This window comes from Ictidomys tridecemlineatus, chromosome 6, assembly GCF_052094955.1.
Source record: "Ictidomys tridecemlineatus isolate mIctTri1 chromosome 6, mIctTri1.hap1, whole genome shotgun sequence".
NCBI lineage: Eukaryota > Metazoa > Chordata > Mammalia > Rodentia > Sciuridae > Ictidomys > Ictidomys tridecemlineatus.
Genome location: NC_135482.1, coordinates 124,890,561 through 124,908,142, shown reverse-complemented (window position 1 = coordinate 124,908,142; position 17,582 = coordinate 124,890,561). Strand labels below are relative to the sequence as shown.

The window sequence follows — 17,582 nt, the reverse complement described above, 5'->3', positions numbered from 1 at the left end:
TAAGGACCTTACTTTCAGGGAACTAATGATCTAATTGGAGAAGACCTGTAGGAAAAAAAAAAAAACAGGACCATGTGACTGAAGGTTAATAGGGGTGCCAACTAAGCCTAGCAGCAATTCATGTAAGGCAGGGTTACTGAGGAAAGGAGAGGCCAGAAAAATGTAACTAGCAACTCTGAAAACACACTCTGGGTATCCCATGGCTTCATATTTTTCAATCAATGACCTAAACACAGACATGGCAGCTATTCTCCTGGGTAAATGAAGAGGAAAGGAAGTAAAATCATTTTTATTTGAATGTCAATGTACCTTTGAATTCTACTGCAATTTATCATGTATCAATATTTCAAGTACTAGGACATTGCAATCATTCATTAAAATCCTACTTACCTTGTTAATTATCAGTACATTTCATGTTGGTATGATATACAAACTGAGTATATGTCATCTTAAAATAGACCTTTAAAAATCTTTCCTTTGAAACTGCTGTAGATTAATAGATTGGCATAGGGAAGTGTTTGATTTCTTCCACTGTCCTTCTGATACTTTGAATTTTGCTATAATTATCAATTACTATGCATTGCCCCCAGCTTTTACTTTGTAACTAGCTGGAACAGATGTGGACCTTTATCATACCTATCACACCTCTGGTGAAGACAAGAGCAAGATAAGATGAATTAGGTTTTCTTGGATTCTTTCTTGGGATTTGAAATCCTTTTCCTAAGAGTGCTTTTTCATATTGTGATGTTATTTGTAAATAATTTAAAAGACACATGGATATAAAATACATATAACATTTCTGTAAGATATTTAAAAACTCATTTTCTTCCAGACCTAGGAAAGCATACTTGTTTTTCTTACTTCCTTGCCTTTCCTCTTTCCTCCTTTTTCTTAAGTCTAGTTTTGCATCAGTCACCTGGTACCACCTGGCTATGTTTCCCTATGCCAGGGCTTACTTAGGTTGGTAGGTTCAGGAATATATTTTAATAGGTACTGAGGCTTTTCTCACGCAAGGCGGACAGAAATTAGAAATGGGACTAATATAAAAGGAAGAAGAGACTGCAGAGGGAAAGAGGGTAAGATTTTGAAGGCAGAAGGCTACCAGATTTGGACAGGGTATAAAGCCAACTGGCAAGAGGGCTATAATTCTGTCAGGGTTAATTGAAACCTCAACCGGGCAGGATGTTTGACAACCTACAGATAGATCTGTTTCCAGGAGCCCTCAAATTTCAGCTAAGATTAGGGTCTTATGGAAACTCAAGGGACTATACTGGGTACCTGGCAACCGGGGGAAACATAAAGGTACTTGCTGAGAACTCGACCCAAGCCATCCTCACCTTTCCACTCGGAAGAAGATACAGCCAAAGACTCATTCCCAAGCTGAGGACGAAGGATGAGTGCCACCTCCTGCGCAATCGCCCACCCGCCTTCGCCGGTGCTCCGCACTCCTACTGCTTCCCCATTGGCGCAGACGCTCGTCAATCTTCATGGAGCGGCCCTGTGAGTGGTCTCTGGTTGGAGATGCTGATCCCCCCTCCGGCTTCAGTCGGCCCCGCCCCCGGAGGGGGCGTGGCTGCGACCGCGGCGGGGCCGGAGGTGAAGTACCTCATGCAGCTGTGGGCGGTGTGTTGCGGAAGGAGGCTCGAGATGGCCAAGGCAAGGCAGGACGTTGGAGATCCAAGCGTAGCTCCGGCGCCGGCGGTGGGACCGCGGATCGGTGAGTGCGGGCTGCGGCCAGCTGGGCACCCTGGTCCAGGCTGCCCATTGCTTCTTGGCTCCGGGCCAGGCAGCCTCTTGGGGAGGGGCGGGCGCGGGGCCGGGCCCTCAGCGGCCCGCGGTCCAGTGAATTTGCTGCCTCGCGCCATAAGCGCTTCGGCCACGCGGTGGGGCCCAGTAGGGGCCGCGCCTCGCCGGCCGCCCAGCTGCGTCCTCTTGTCTAATTCCCGCGTCAGCCGGGGCTTCCCGCCATAGCAGCTCGGCAGCCCTCCTCTCCCGCACCCTCAGTCCTCTTCGACCCCCATAATGGTTAGCGCGCGGTACCCGAAAGCGAGACAGCTGTCCGCATTCCTGGCCGCAGGTTGCGATTGGTCCTTTACTCGTGGCCCACGAACGATTGTTCTGGGCCATTTCGCGTCCAGGACCTTCTCATTCAGCCATTCCTCTTGGTTCGCAGGTGGTCTCCCGCACGTGGCCCAGCCCCCGCGTGCCCACTGCCGAGGGGGTCGAGTCCTACCGGACCTCGGAGCGCCCTCGTGGTGCCCTCGTGTGTGGCGGTTGTGGGCCTCCTCCCTTGGGCTTCGGTACTCAAGGTCCCCGGCCTTGGAGGCCAGGCCATGCTCTCCTTGTGCTGGGAGAGCGGTTGGGGCAGCTAGCCAGTGGCGCGCTGCGGGACCAGAGGAAAGGACTGAGCGACCTGGAACCGCTGGACTTGGATGGATCATCCCCTGGGCTGCCCCTATACTGGGAATGGAGCCATGACGTCTGACCCTCGAGCTGCCTGGGTGAGCTTCTAGGAATGCACAAGGGTTCCCTCTCTTGTCTTTGGTATTTAGGGGCAATGGCGATTTTGGCCTTTGCAAGGAATAGTTCCCTAGTGATGAGCAGAGTTCTTAATTATTAAGAAACTATGCGAAGGTTTAGGGATGAATGGCAGCATGTCATTTTCTTGGTCGCTATTGGGTGAATAGGAATCCTTTCTTATTTGGCGATTAATTTTTAATTTGGTGGTTTACTTTCAGCAATGAATCTGAGTTTTCAAAAACTGAAAATTAGAAAGGCTTATTTTTGCTTTTAAAATCAAATGCAGAATGGAACGTGACATTTTGACTGTCAAGGAGAGGCTAGCCATTTGATATATTTTGATTTTAAAAGTTAGGTTTATCTAAAACTGTTGGAAGGCCTGGGACTCTATCAAAAACTGAGTTCTAAGTGTTAGAATTGACTTTTTTTTTTTCTGTCACTTCTAGGGTAAATTCTCTTGAATTCCTGTTGTTTCTTTTTGTGTATCCTTTACCAAACTTTCCTTTTCTAGCACTGGAACAATGCTGTGATTCTTACAGCTAGTTCTTTTATCTACTTGAGAGGTTAAACAGGACAAAGCTGGTTTGACCTTTGCCAAAGGCACTTTTCAGTGTATTGTCTTTGCTTTTCCTTCTCCCAGGGTTCTAATGGCTTCCTTATAGTATTCATTTTTCTTTACTTTTAAAGGATCATTGGAATTGATATTTTTGAAAGTTGTGTCTTTTAAAATGTTCAAAGTTCACTAGGTTGAAAAGTTAGGCTGATTTTTTTTTTTTAATATTTACCACCTGAACCTGTATTTTGTGTTCACTTAAACAGTGAGAAGTTTGTTCTAGAACTATCTATATATAAAAATTTCTCTTAAGTTTCCAGTTGATTATGTGCAGTTGCTTGATTGCATTGTTTTTTGAAGCAAGATGAACTGAATTAGATCTTCTCTGACTCATTTAATCATCATCCAAAAATGTTTCCAGTGGAGCCTAGTGCAAGACAAATGAAAACAAACTCCAGGGTTGGCCAGACTTCAGTATAAGAGGCTATGCTATTTAAGCTTTTCTAAACCAGTGGACAGCAAGGGGCTTGAGTATCCAGAATGGATGAGGAATATGAATAGAGCCTGCAGCAAGTCCAGATGACAGAATCAGTATGGGTCCCTAGGATTTTAGAACAAGGCTCAGACCACTTTATAAAGTCATTGTTTTCCTTTTGAAAAAAGAAATCATGACTTGCTCCTGGGATTCTACTAAAAGTGAATGTCTGCCATAGTGACTTTTGGACCTAAACTTTCCAGTATGAACTGGTGGTCTCATCACCAGCTGATCATAAAGGAGATGCACCTAGAGGTGCTTCATTATACTACTTGAAAAACAAATAACACATTTACAATAATTAGGTAATCTACTGAGTTGACCTCAAAAATGGACCCATTGGATTAAAATTATAGTCCAGTTTTAGAAGTAATACTATAGAAAATGATGCACATTCTTTAATCAAACACCATCTTTATTAATCAAGTGTACTTCAGTAATGTTGTATAGCAAACCCTCCAAAACAGTGGCATAGAGTACTATTTCTGCCTGACACATCTAAGTCAGTTGAAGATTGGCTGATCCAATCTGGCTTCAGGAAGGCCTCCTGGCATCTCCCACCATTCAGGACTAGGGGCTACCCCGTAGCATGCTCCTCTCTTGGTGGAAGGCAGGAACTTAAGAGAGCAATCCCAAGACAAGCCTCTACTCATGGCCACTAAAATCCTATTAGCCAAAGCAAGGCACATAGCCAAGCATATATTCAAGGGGTAGGAGAATTTCTCCTTGAGGAGAAGGTCATGGTAAAGATTTACTGAGCAGTAATCTAATGTGCCATATAATCTGAGTTTATAAGAGGCATTTTTATCTTTAGAAAAATATTATGCAGTGTGTTATCAAAGAGCTGTAATAGTACGTATAGTTGATTCAATACAATTTAACAGAGTGTTTTTTTTTTTTGTATTGAGCACTGTGTTAGGTATTCAAGGTATAGAAATGAATAAGACTAGTCCCTACCCTCAAGAAAACTCAGAGGCAGAGCTACAAATGAACAATATAAACAAATGAATATTTGATTTGATGACTGCAACAAAAGCAATTTTGTTCCCATTTTATACATAAGAAACCTCAGAGCAATTAAATAATTTGTTTAATATTATATAACAGACAAAATTGAAATTGAAGTTTTTTGAGAGGGTTTAAGTTCTAAAATCCTTCCTGTCATTCCTTACAGCTGTCTTAACAAGGTAAGCACAGAGGTCATCCTATCTCATACCTCACTTTTACTGAGATCCTTGTATTTTTAAGGCCACAACAATTCTTGGTGTATTGAGCCCCATGACAATGCATGTAGAATGGATTAAATATACTTTCCATTTCTCCATAATTCTGCTCCTTTGACTTAGATTTCACATCAAACTAACCTTTATAATAATAAGTAGCAAGTCTGATTTATATACCTATCTAAGGCAAATAGAGATGTTAGATACTAGAGGATACCTTGATCAGTTTTTAAAATACCTGAGTCACAGGCAACAGTCTTTTGGTGGAATATAAAATATTTTGATGACTAAGGAATACATTGAATGGACCATTGGCTTCTTCATTCCAAAGAAGAAAAGGAACTTGGGCTGTTATATGGTGCCTGATGGTTAGAATGTATGTATATTCATGACTACCACCTGTGTTAGCTAATGCCATGGAGCTATTACTTTAATGTTTTATTTCAATATCGTATTAGTGTGTGTCATAATATTTGAATATGAAATGCCTTTTCATATTTGTTCAGAAGAATATCCATAAGATTGAAGAACATTTACCATACCCTTTAAAGGCAAATGATAGATACTATATTATCATTCCTATCTCAAGAAAGAGAAACTAGAAAAATTTAAAAATATCCACTCATCTGGGTCAAGTAACAAGTCAATGGAAAAGCCAAAGATAGGGCAGGTTTCTAATGATTACTAGCCTGGGGAGCAGACTTTTGGCATTTGAAACAAAACTCCTGGGAAATGTTAAAAAGCATAAAAACTAATCCAAGCCCTAAGTTTTGATTTTGTGTGGTTTGACAGCAACAGAAAGTTGATGTAGACACTCAATGATGGGATAAGTACCTAGGTCATTGTGAATGTTAGAGAGGACCCAGAAACTTGTGAATAAGAATTTTTCTATTCCATCATTTTACAGGAGAGGAGATTTGTATTCTGTTCATTTTCTACAGTGAGTTTCTTGTTGGTTGTTTCGGTTCTGGATGTTGATTCAGTCTAGGTATGATTAGGGTAATACTGAATGCCAATATCTTGCCCCTTCAGTTTCCTCTTTCTTCCCCCCATGTAGTTCCTAAGCTTGTTAGAGCTTGAAGGACCATTTTCAGAGATGCTCAGTATTAAACATCTGTCTTAGTATAAGAAAGTTTCTTATGCAAATAGAAGCCGAGTCAAAATGTAAACATTGCTTCCCCTCCTTGGTGGCCAAGTCCTGGAGCTGGATTGGGATTATTATCATTGGGTAACTATTGTTGTACCGATTAACCAACTTCTTGGGGATCAGCTTTTTTTACTTCTACTTAAGAGTGAGAATGTGCAGTATTTGTCCTTCTGCATCCGGTTTATTTCACTTAGCATAATGTCTTCCTGTTTAATCCATTTTGCTCCAAATGATGGAATTTAATTATTTTTATGGCTGAATAATATTCCACATAATAACAATACATAATTATAGATTACATAATAACATATAACAGATTTTCTAAACCCATTTATCTGCTGCTGGACACACATCTGTTGATCTGTATCTTGTCTATTGTGGGCAGTGCTGCAATAGCATGGGAGTTCAGATATCACCTTCATACACTGATTTGGTTTCCTTTGGAGATATACTCAGAAGTGTGATAGCTAGCTTATATGGTAAACCAGAAACAAGGTCTCAAGTTTTTCTGCCTTGACAGAGCATTTCTTTTCACAAAGGGAGGAGAGGAGATGGCATGAGGTTTTAGAGTGACTTGTTCATGAACACATGTGAGCAGACCACCAGCATAAGGAAGTAGATATATTAAAAACTGATATGTATTTACTGTTTATCTTTTTCTGTCTGATTTTGTGAGAAACAAGTGAATGGAAAAACTTACTGGCCCTCTTTCTTTGGATTAGAAGGTCAACTTAAATTTTGTTATCAGAAAAGTTTTTGAAAAGTGTGGGAAAGGGTAAATTAAAGAGCAAGATCCATTTCATATAGAAATGCTCAGCTTATTTCTGTCCTAATAATGGATCCTGCCTCATGGCTATGTTTGAAAATTTCTTCAGCCTACTTAATGGGCTGGAATTTATTAATTCAAATTACTGTAATAGTCAATTGCTACATTATCTCTTCTGAATAAATATTTTTTAAATTCTTGCCATAATTTGTAGGATTATTATTTTTTTATTTTATTTTATTTTATTTTTTTTTATTGGTTGTTCAAAACATTACAAAGCTTTTGACATGTCATGTTTCATACATTAGATTCAAGTTGGTTATGAACTCCCGTTTTTACCCCAAATACCGATTACAGAATCACATCTGTTACATATCCACATTTTTACATAATGCCCTATTAGTAACTGTTGTATTCTGCTCCCTTTCCTATCCTCTACTATCCCCCCTCCCCTCCCCTCCCATCTTGTCTCTCTACCCCATCTACTGTATTTCATTTCTCTCCTTGTTTATTTACCCATTCCCCTCGCAACCTCTTATGTGTGATTTTGTATAACAATGAGCGTCTCCCTCCATTACCATGCAATTTCCCTTTTCTCTCCCTTTCCCTCCCACCTAGTGTATCTGTTTAATGTTGATCTTTCCTTCCTGATCTTCCTCCCTGCTCTGATCTTGGTTGTTCTCCTTATATCAAAGAAGACATTTGGTATTTGTTTTTTAGGGATTGGCTAGCTTCACTAAGCATAATCTGCTCTATTGCCATCCATTTCCCTGCAAAATCCATGATTTTGTCATTTTTTAGTGCTGCGTAATACTCCATGGTGTATAAATGCCACATTTTTTTTATCCATTCATCTATTGAAGGGCATCTGGGTTGGTTCCACAGTCTAGCAATTGTGAATTGTGCCGCTATGAACATCGATGTGGCAGTATCCCTGTAGTATGCTCTTTTAAGGTCTTCAGGGAATAGTCCGAGAAGGGCAATAGCTGGGTCTAATGGTGGTTCCATTCCCAGCTTTCCCAGAAATCTCCATACTGCTTTCCAAATTGGCTGCACTAGTTTGCAGTCCCACCAGCAATGTACAAGAGTACGGTTTTCCCCACATCCTCACCAGCACTTGTTGTTGTTTGAGTTCATAACGGCTGCCAATCTTACTGGAGTGAGATGGTATCTTAGGGTGGTTTTGATTTGCATTTCTCTGACTGCTAGAGAAGGTGAGCATTTTTTCATGTATTTGTTGATTGATTGTATGTCCTCCTCTGAGAAGTGTCTGTTCACGTCTTTGGACCATTTGTTGATTGGGTTATTTGTTTTCTTATTGTTTAATTTTTTGAGTTCTTTGTATACTCTGGATATTAGGGCTCTATCTGAAGTGTGAGGAATAAAAATTTGTTCCCATTATGTAGGCTCCCTATTTACCTCTCTTATTGTTTTTTCTCTTGCTGAGAAAAAACTTTTCAGTTTAAGTAAGTCCCATTTATTGATTCTTGTTATTAACTCTTGTGCTATGGGTGTCCTGTTAAGGAATTTGGAACCCGACCCCACGATATGTAGATCGGAGCCAACTTTTTCTTCTATCAGACGCAGAGTCTCTGATTTGATATCTAGCTCCTTGATCCACTTTGAGTTAACTTTTGTGCATGGCGAGAGGAGGGGATTCAGATTCATTTTGTTGCAAATGGATTTCCAGTTTTCCCAGCACCATTTTGAAGATGCTATCCTTTCTCCATTGCATGCTTTTAGCTCCTTTATCAAATATAAGATAGTTGTAGCTTTGTGGATTAGTCTCTGTGTCCTCTATTCTGTACCATTGGTCCACCCGCCTGTTTTGGTACCAGTACCATGCTGTCTTTGTTACTATTGCTCTGTAATATAGTTTGAAATCTGGTATCGCTATACCGCCTGATTCACGCTTCCTGCTTAGAATTGCTTTTGCTATTCTGGGTCTTTTATTTTTCCATATGAATTTCATGGTTGCTTTATTTCTACAAGAAATGCTGTTGGGATTTTGATTGGGATTGCATTAAACCTATAGAGAACTTTTGGTAATATCGCCATTTTGATGATGTTAGTTCTGCCTATCCATGAATAGGGTATATTTTTCCATCTTCTAAGATCTTCTACTTCTCTCTTTAGGGTTTTGTAGTTTTCATTGTATAGATCTTTCACCTCTTTTGTTAGGTTGATTCCCAAGTATTTTATTTTTTTTGAGGATATTGTGAATGGAGTATTTTTCCTCATTTCCGTTTCAGAAGTTTTGTCGCTGATATACAGAAATGCCTTTGATTTATGCGTGTTAATTTTATATCCTGCCACTTTGCTGAATTCATTTATTAGTTCTAATAGTTTTTTTGTAGACCCTTTTGGTTCTTCTAGGTATAGAATCATGTCGTCCGCAAATAGTGATAATTTAAGTTCTTCTTTTCCTATTTTTATGCCTTTAATTTCTTTCGTCTGTCTAATTGCTCTGGCCAGTGTTTCGAGAACTATGTTGAATAGAAGTGGTGATAGAGGGCATCCCTGTCTTGTTCCAGATTTTAGGGGGAATGCCTCCAATTTTTCTCCATTGAGAATGATGCTAGCCTGAGGCTTGGCATAAATAGCTTTTACAATGTCGAGGTAAGTTCCTGTTATCCCTAGTTTTTCTAGTGTTTTGAACATAAAGGGATGCTGTACTTTGTCGAATGCTTTTTCTGCGTCTATTGAGATGATCATATGGTTCTTATCTTTAAGTCGATTGATGTGGTGAATAACATTTATTGATTTCTGTATATTGAACCAGCCTTGCATACCAGGGATGAATCCTACTTGATCATGGTGTACAATTCTTTTGATGTTCCTTTGTATCCGATTCGCCAGAATTTTATTGAGGATTTTTGCATCTAGGTTCATTAGAGATATTGGTCTGTAGTTTTCTTTCTTTGAGGTGTCTTTGTCTGGTTTCGGAATCAGGGTGATGTTGGCCTCATAGAATGAATTTGGCAGAGCTCCCTCTTTTTCTATTTCCTGAAATAACTTGAAAAGTATTGGTATTAATTCTTCTTTAAAGGTTTTGTAAAACTCCACTGTATACCCATCCGGTCCTGGGCTTTTCTTGGTTGGAAGTCTTTTGATTGCTTCTTCTATTTCATCTATTGATATTGGTCTGTTTAAGTTGTGGGTATCCTCCTGACTCGTCTGGGCAAATCATATGACTTAAGGAATTTATCAATGTCTTCACTATCCTCTATTTTATTGGAATATAGGTTTTCAAAATAATTTCTAATTGTCTTCTGTATTTCTGTTGTGTCTGTTGTAATATTGCCTTTTTCATCCCGTATGTTAGTAATTTGAGTTCTCTCTCTTCTCTTCGTTAGCATGGCTAGGGGTCTGTCGATCTTATTTATTTTTTCAAAGAACGAACTTTTAGTTTTGTTAATTTTTTCAATAGTTTCTTTTGTTTCAATTTCGTTGATTACCGCTCTGATTTTAATTATTTCTTGCCTTCTGCTACATTTGCTGTTGTTTTGCTCTTCCTTTTCTAGGTCTTTGAGATGGAGTGTGAGCTCATTTATTTGTTGGTTTTTCCTTTTTTTGAGTTATGACCTCCAGGCGATGAATTTCCCTCTTAAAACTGCTTTCATTGTGTCCCATAGATTCCGATATGTTGTGTCTGTATTTTCATTTATCTCTAAGAATTTTTTGATTTCCTCCTTTATGTCTTCTGTAACCCATTGATCATTCAGTAACATATTGTTCATTTTCCATGTGATGTAGGATTTTTCCTTCCTTCTTTTGTCATTGATTTCCATTTTCATTGCATTTTGATCAGATAAAATGCATGGTATTATCTCCACCCCTGTATGTTTACTGAGGGATGCCCTATGACATAATATATGGTCTATTTTTGAGGAGGATCCATGTACTTTTGAAAAAAAAGTATAGCCACTTGATGTTGGATGATATATTCTATATATGTCAGTTAAGTCTAGGTTGTTGATTGTGATATTGAGTTCTATAGTTTCTTTATTCAACTTTTGTTTGGAAGATCTGTCCAATGGTGAGAGAGGTGTGTTGAAGTCACCCATAACTATTGTATTGTGGTCTATTTGATTCTTGAACTTGAGGAGAATTTCTTTCATGAACGTCACAGCCCCATTATTTGGTGCATAAATATTGATAATTGTTATGTCTTGTTGGTGAATGGTTCCTTTTAACAGTATATAATGACCTTCCTTATCCCTTTTGATTAATTTAGTCTTGAAGTCGATTTTATTCCAAATGAGGATGGCCACCCCTGCCTGCTTGCAAGGACCGTGTGCATGGTATATTTTTCCCAACCTTTCACCTTCAGCCTGTGTATGTCTTTTCCAATCAGATGTGTCTCCTGGAGGCAGCATATTGTTGGATTTGTTTTTTTAATCCATGTTACCAGCCTATGTCGCTTTACTGGAGAGTTTAAGCCATTAAGGTTTAGAGTTACTATTGATGTATGGTTTGTACTTCCAGCCATGTTTGATTATTTATCTTCTTTTAGTTTGTTTCTCTTAGATTAACTTTCCCCCCGCCCTCTGGCTTTATAGAGGCATTTCCCACTGATGGTTTTGGTTATTGTTGTTGATTTCTTCCTCATGTAATGTTTTGCTCAAGACGCTTTGCAATGCTGGTTTTCTGGCTACGAATTCTTTTAGCTTTTGTTTATCCTGAAAGATTTTTATTTCGTTGTCATACCTGAAGCTTAATTTTGCTGGATACAAAATTCTTGGTTGGCATCCATTGTCTTTCAGTGTTTGAAATACGTTGTTCCAGGATCTTCTCGCTTTCAGCGTCTGTGATGAAAAATCCGTTGTTAACCTTATTGGTTTACCCCTAAATGTAATCTGCCTCTTTTCTCTTGTAGCTTTTAATATTTTCTCTTTGTTCTGTATGTTGGATATCTTCATAACAATGTGTCTTGGCATTGGTCTACTGTGATTTTGTGTGCTCGGTGTCCTGTATGCATCTACAATTTGTATATCTGTTTCCTTTTTTATTTCTGGAAAGTTTTCTGTAATTATTTCATTCAGCAGGTTACTCATTCCCTTGGTATTAATCTCTGTGCCTTCTTCTATCCCGATGACTCGTAAATTTGTTTTTTTTTATATTATCCCAAATCTCTTGGATGTTTTTCTCTTGATTTTTTACCAGCCTATCTGAGTTGGCTAGACTCCTTTCAAGATGATATATTTTGTCTTCAGTATCTGACGTTCTGGCTTCTACTTGCTCCACTCTGTTGGTGATACTCTTGAATGAGTTTTTAATTTGGTTTATCGTTTCCTTCATTTCTAGAATTACTGTTTAATTTTTTTTAATAATCTCTATTTCCTGATAAAGATGCTTAACTTCTTCTTTTATCTGTTTCTGTAATTCACTTTCAATGTGATCTTTAAGGTTCCATTCCATCTGTCTAAGGTGTTCCTTGAGTTCTTTATATGGCCATTTTTCTGATGACTCTAAGTCCTCCTGAATATTTAGGCTTTCCTTCATTGTTTGTACTCCTTTTCATCCTTGCTTTTTTATGCTCATGTTACTTCTTGTTCTGTTTGACTGCTGAGTTACTGTTTACTCTTATAAATTTATTTGATGCTTGGGAGGAGAGATATTAGAAGGGAAGGGAAGAAGTCACTAAAGAGAATGAGTGTAGGCAGGTAGAATTCAGGAAAGGGGAAGTAAGAAAATTGAAAAGAAATGAAAAGACAGAAGAAAAAAGTGAAAAGAAAGAAAGAAAAAACGAAAAATTAAAAATTTAAAACAAACAAAAAAAATTATAGTGATAATAAAAAATGGAACTTAAAGTTTAAAAAATAATAGTAACCATAATAGAATAAAAAGAATTAAAAAATTGAAACCATTAATAAGAAAGTTAAAGAACAACAACTAAATCAACAACAAAAAGTAAAAAAAGTAAAAATTAAAAAAATATAAAAAATAAAAAAAAGTACTACTAATAATTATTAAAAAATAATAATAATAAATGCAGTCATAGAGCTCGATTAACTTCTCTTCCAGTAGGTGGAGCTATGCCCACTGGGCCAGGCTTCTCTTCTTGATAGGTGGGAACCAATCACTGTGTCTCAGCTCTTCTTCCCAGACTGTGCAGGTCTCCAATCCTGAGTGCTTAGGGCCTTCTCTTGTGGTTCCTCAATCCAGGCCCCGCTCACCTGTGACGCTTACCACAATACTGGCTACATGCTGGGTCTGCTGCTCCTGGGAGCTCTTTTTTCATGGATGCCTGGCCACACCCTTTCTGTTTGCCTCCCTCAGACCCCAAGTTTGTATGGCTTGGGGCTGAGGGCCCCAGCGAACTTGTTTGCCCTCAGGTAGCAACTCCCCTGGTATCTGGTGCAAGGGACCTCTGTTGTTAGCACTGTTGGAAGCAATAGCCGGGAGTTCTGCGCTGCAGGTCCCACGTCCCTCCTGATTCCCTGGGTCCGGCTATGGTGCTCAGTTGGTTTTTACCTCTGTGAGTTCAGGTGGGACTATTTATTTCAGTGGGATCGTTAGTGCTGAGACACAAGAAGCAGGCGTCCCAGAGCTTGCATGCAGCTGATTCGTGCTCAGTGTGTGTTTTCTGAGGGGCCCAGGCTGTACGCCTTAGCTCCACGTCAGCTCAGCTTTGCCTAGTGATCTTGAGCAAGCAGGCTTTAGATAATTTATAGCTCCCTATGTCCGCGCAGATGAAGAGGTCAGGGACTTGATCTCTCCGTGCCTGCTGCCATGTTAGACCATCTCAATGATATTTATGTTACCCTTAGAGTTTCCTGGCATAAGCAAGATCTTGGGATTATACAAACTGCTGCTTCTGTTTCTAGTCCATTTTTCTAGAACTGAAACCCTGCTGCTGTCGCCTCCACCTCTGGGCTGTGCTCGGGCGCCGCGCTTGTCCGCGGCCTTAGCAGCGACGCCGGGACCTCCGTCGCTCCTCGGCTAGGTGCCTGGCTCCCGGGGTCCAAGCGGCTGCCGCTGCGGCTCTCTGGCCCCTCCCTCCGGAGCGCGGGTCCCCTTGCAGGGGACTGCCGAACAACCCCAGAACAGTTTCTGCCCAAATGTGCAGCAGGGAACAAGCAACCGCTGCGTTCGGGGTCGTGGTCCCGCCTTCAGAGGCTAGGACTTGGCACGCAGCCCAGTTCCTGTCTCTAGGTGCGGCAGCTGGACCATGTAGACAGAGCCATTAAGACAGCATGCAGGAAGCAAATGGCGGCTCCTGCAGAGTGGATTTTCAGCCCCGAAACCACAGCCCAGCCAACAATCCCAATCCACTAACTCTCCTTGTATAGAAAATATTCAAAAAAAAAAAAAAAGGTGGTGTATTGAGCTTTCTTTGTCAGATACTTACAATCTGCTGCTGATTAAATATTCAGCTTCTCTGCCGGTAGCGAAGTGAAAGAGGCAGCAGATGGGCGCAGAGCGCCCGCGGCTCTGAGTAGAAAAGTGTCTCTCTTTCAATCTCTTTGTTTTTTCTGCTGCTTGGCAAGGTGGTCCACTACAGATTAATGGTGATAGGAGCTCTAACAAGCTGCGTGAAATCTTGATTAAAGCCGCTCGCTGCTCAGAGCCCCACACTCAGCACTTCAGCAACCCCTGTACGCAGCGGCCATCTTACTCCTATTTTTTTAAATTAATTCCTATAGAAAACTCCTATAACTTATACTATTATCCTTTGTAAATTAGATATTTTCTTCTTTAAGCATCCTGTCGTGTTTTTTTCCCATAGGGACTGAATTACTTGTATACCCTTTTTATTTGAAGGTATACTACTCAGTTTTTTTCTGGCTCATAATTAAATTATATATATCCTCTACTAGATGTCTGATGCAAACAAACTTATTATTGTGACTTTTGTCCCTTTGTTTCCTGTTTATGTTTTGGAATTGAATTAGTATGTGAATACCTTTCTTTTCTATGAGGGACCCTAATTGTTAGAAGGTGAAGGTTTGTAATTTATTTGGATATTTCTAGATATAACTTAATTGTCATGATGATTGGATTTTCCTTCTTATGGATAAACATGTGTTTTGTGAAAGGGTTCTATACTTCTTTCTCCTCATGATTCAGATAGTATTCCTCATCTGTCTTAAGGAGAATTTCAGGTGTGATTCAGGCTTCTACTGTCCCCTCATAAGGAAAGCAGAAATGAATACTACATGATAAGTATATGCAACTGAAAACTAGAAGTTGAGATGGATGAGCTGATTTTTCTAAGTATCTTCAGAAGTAAGGCTAACTGCCTTCCTTCTGATCTCAGATCCTAGCGTTGTTTATTGGCTTCACTGTTTCCCTGTATTGTCTAGATTAATTTTCTTCTGAGGAAGAACAGTGGCTGAGAAACAAAAGAAAGCTACCTTATGATCTACTGTGCCATGTGCTATGGGTGTACAAATAAGTACAAATAATACTTCGGTTTATTGAGCAAACTCTTCTTCAGGAACTTTTTATATCCTCTTCCTTACCCTTACAACAATCTTTTAAGAAGGATATTGTTATCCACATTGTATTGATCAATGAACAGAGGGATCAAGCGATTTACCCAGAGTTACACAGCTAGTAAAAACTGAATTGTTATTTTAACTCAGACCTGTCTGACTCCAAACAAATTCTCTTTTTTTTTATGTTACATGTCCTTATCATTAACTCCTTCTTCTAAGAATCAGTCTTGGTTTCTGCCCTCAAAAGATTACATGTACACCAAATATCACATTTGGATAATTCAATTTACTTGGAATGTTTAGATAGGAAGACCTATATAGAAATTTAATTAGTAGTTGCTCAAGTCTGGGGTGGAGTAAAGGAAGTGAGTGCAAATGGGCATAGGATTCCCAATGGGGGTGATAAAAATGTTCAGAAGTTGTTTGTGGTGATGGTTGTACAAATCTGTGACAATACTATAAATCATTCATTTATTCACTTTAAATGGGTGAATTGTATGCTGTGTGAATTATAGCTGAATAAATCTGTATTTTTTTCCCAGTTAACAGTGTAGTAAGAAAAACAGATCTATAAATGGCTGACGTAATACCAGATGATGTGAAAAGATACAATATGAGCTGATATACATAGCCTAATTCTCTCTTTAGATCAGAAGCCAGCTTATCACATGTTATGAAGGATTCATTTCTGTTTTCTGTAAAAATATTAGGATGTCTGTATAGCCTGGCCATAATTTGATGTTGTAAACCTGCTTGGAATGCCTGCTCATGCCTTGAACTCACCCATTCCCCATTTTCCCTGACCAGATAACAACCCTCTCCTAAACCTTAGTGACGCCTCATAAATCCTGGCCTTCCCTGGCCAGATAATGACCTTCTCTGAGGCTCTAATGACCTTCAAAAATTCTGATGTCAGTGCCAGCAAAAATGTAAACCAGCATTTGTGTTATGCTCCTTTGTTATCTGTAACCCTCTTTGTGTAACTTTTTGGGCTATAAAGCTGGGCTGCAAGAAGTTGCAGTGCTGTCCTTAGCTCCCACAATTTTGTTGGGAGAGGCAGCCCAGCTGGTTGCAATAATAAGCTTGCTTTACTTTGATTTTATTAACAACAAAGCTTGAATGACAGTGCATCTGTTTACAACAGTGGTTTGCTGAATGTCATAAGCCCACTGTTGAGACCTACTGCTTACAAAAAAAAATTCCTTTCAAAGTGTTGCTGCTCATTGAAAATGCCCAAGAGCTTTGATGGAGAGGTTAATATTGTGTTCAGGCCAATAACATGACATTTATTCTGTGGCCCATGGGTCAGGGAGTAGTTTCAAATTTCAAGATTTAAGAAATAAATTTTGTCAGGCTACAGATACCCTAGATAGTGATTCTGCTGATGACTCTGGGGGAAGTAAATTGAAAACACTCTGGAAAGGATTCATCATTCTGTCATTAAGATCATCCATGATTCATGGGTGGAGGTCAAAATATCAACATTGACATTGATTTGGAAGAACTTGATTCCAACCCCCATGGATGACTATGAGAGGTTCAGGACTTCCCATGGAGAAGGTACCTGGTGGAAATAGTAAAAGACAGAGTTAGATGTGAAGCCTGAAGTTGTGATTGAATTGCTGTTATCTGATGATAAAACATTATTGGTTGAGGAGTATCTACTAATGGTTGAGAAAAGGAACTTGTTTCTTGAGATAGAATCTGCTCCTGGTGAAGATGGTATGAATATTGTGGAAATTTTGTGTTAGAGGACATAGAATATTTCAAAAATTGTGTTGACAAAACAGTGACAGTGTTTGAGAGGACTGACTCCAATTTTGAAAGAAGGTCTGTGGATAAAATACTAAAAACAGAATTGTGTGCTTCGTAGAAGTATTTCATGAGAGGAAAATTTCATTGTTGTCTTATTTTAATAAATTATCATAGGCACCCCAAACTTCAGCATTCACCACCCTGATCAAAAATGATCATCATCCAGGCAAAACTCACCAGGAGCACAAAGATGAGGACTCACTGAAGGCCCAGATGATCATTAGCCTTTTATTTTATTAACAATAAAGTATTTCCAAATTAAGACATGTGCATTTTTTTTCAGACTTAATGCCATAGCACAGTTATCAAAGTACAGTATAGTGTAAACCTAAGTTTGATATGTACTGGGAAACTAAAATATCATGTGATTGAACTTATTGCTGTATTTGTATGCAGTGATTTGGAACCAAACATGCAATAGTACAGAGATATGGCCATATTTTACTTTTGCAAACCTTATAAAAACATTAGACTTGGTAATACATTATTAAGTCCCCACCAAATACTTCAGAAGAGGCCAGTGCAAGTGAGGAACCCTGTGTTTGAAGCTTTATTAGTTTCATGGTAGATCCACTTCAG

General features: G+C 39.3%; 1 long non-coding RNA gene across 1 annotated transcript in view; it reads left to right on the top strand.

Annotated features, from left to right (window-relative positions):
• The first annotated feature begins 1,609 nt into the window (after positions 1–1,609).
• The window catches only part of LOC144365031 (uncharacterized), a 113,745-nt gene continuing 97,772 nt past the window's right edge, over positions 1,610–17,582 (top strand). The window contains exons 1-2 of the long non-coding RNA XR_013423288.1: positions 1,610–1,717; positions 2,174–2,501. This is a non-coding gene — a long non-coding RNA (uncharacterized LOC144365031). The remainder of the gene's footprint in view (positions 1,718–2,173; positions 2,502–17,582) is intronic.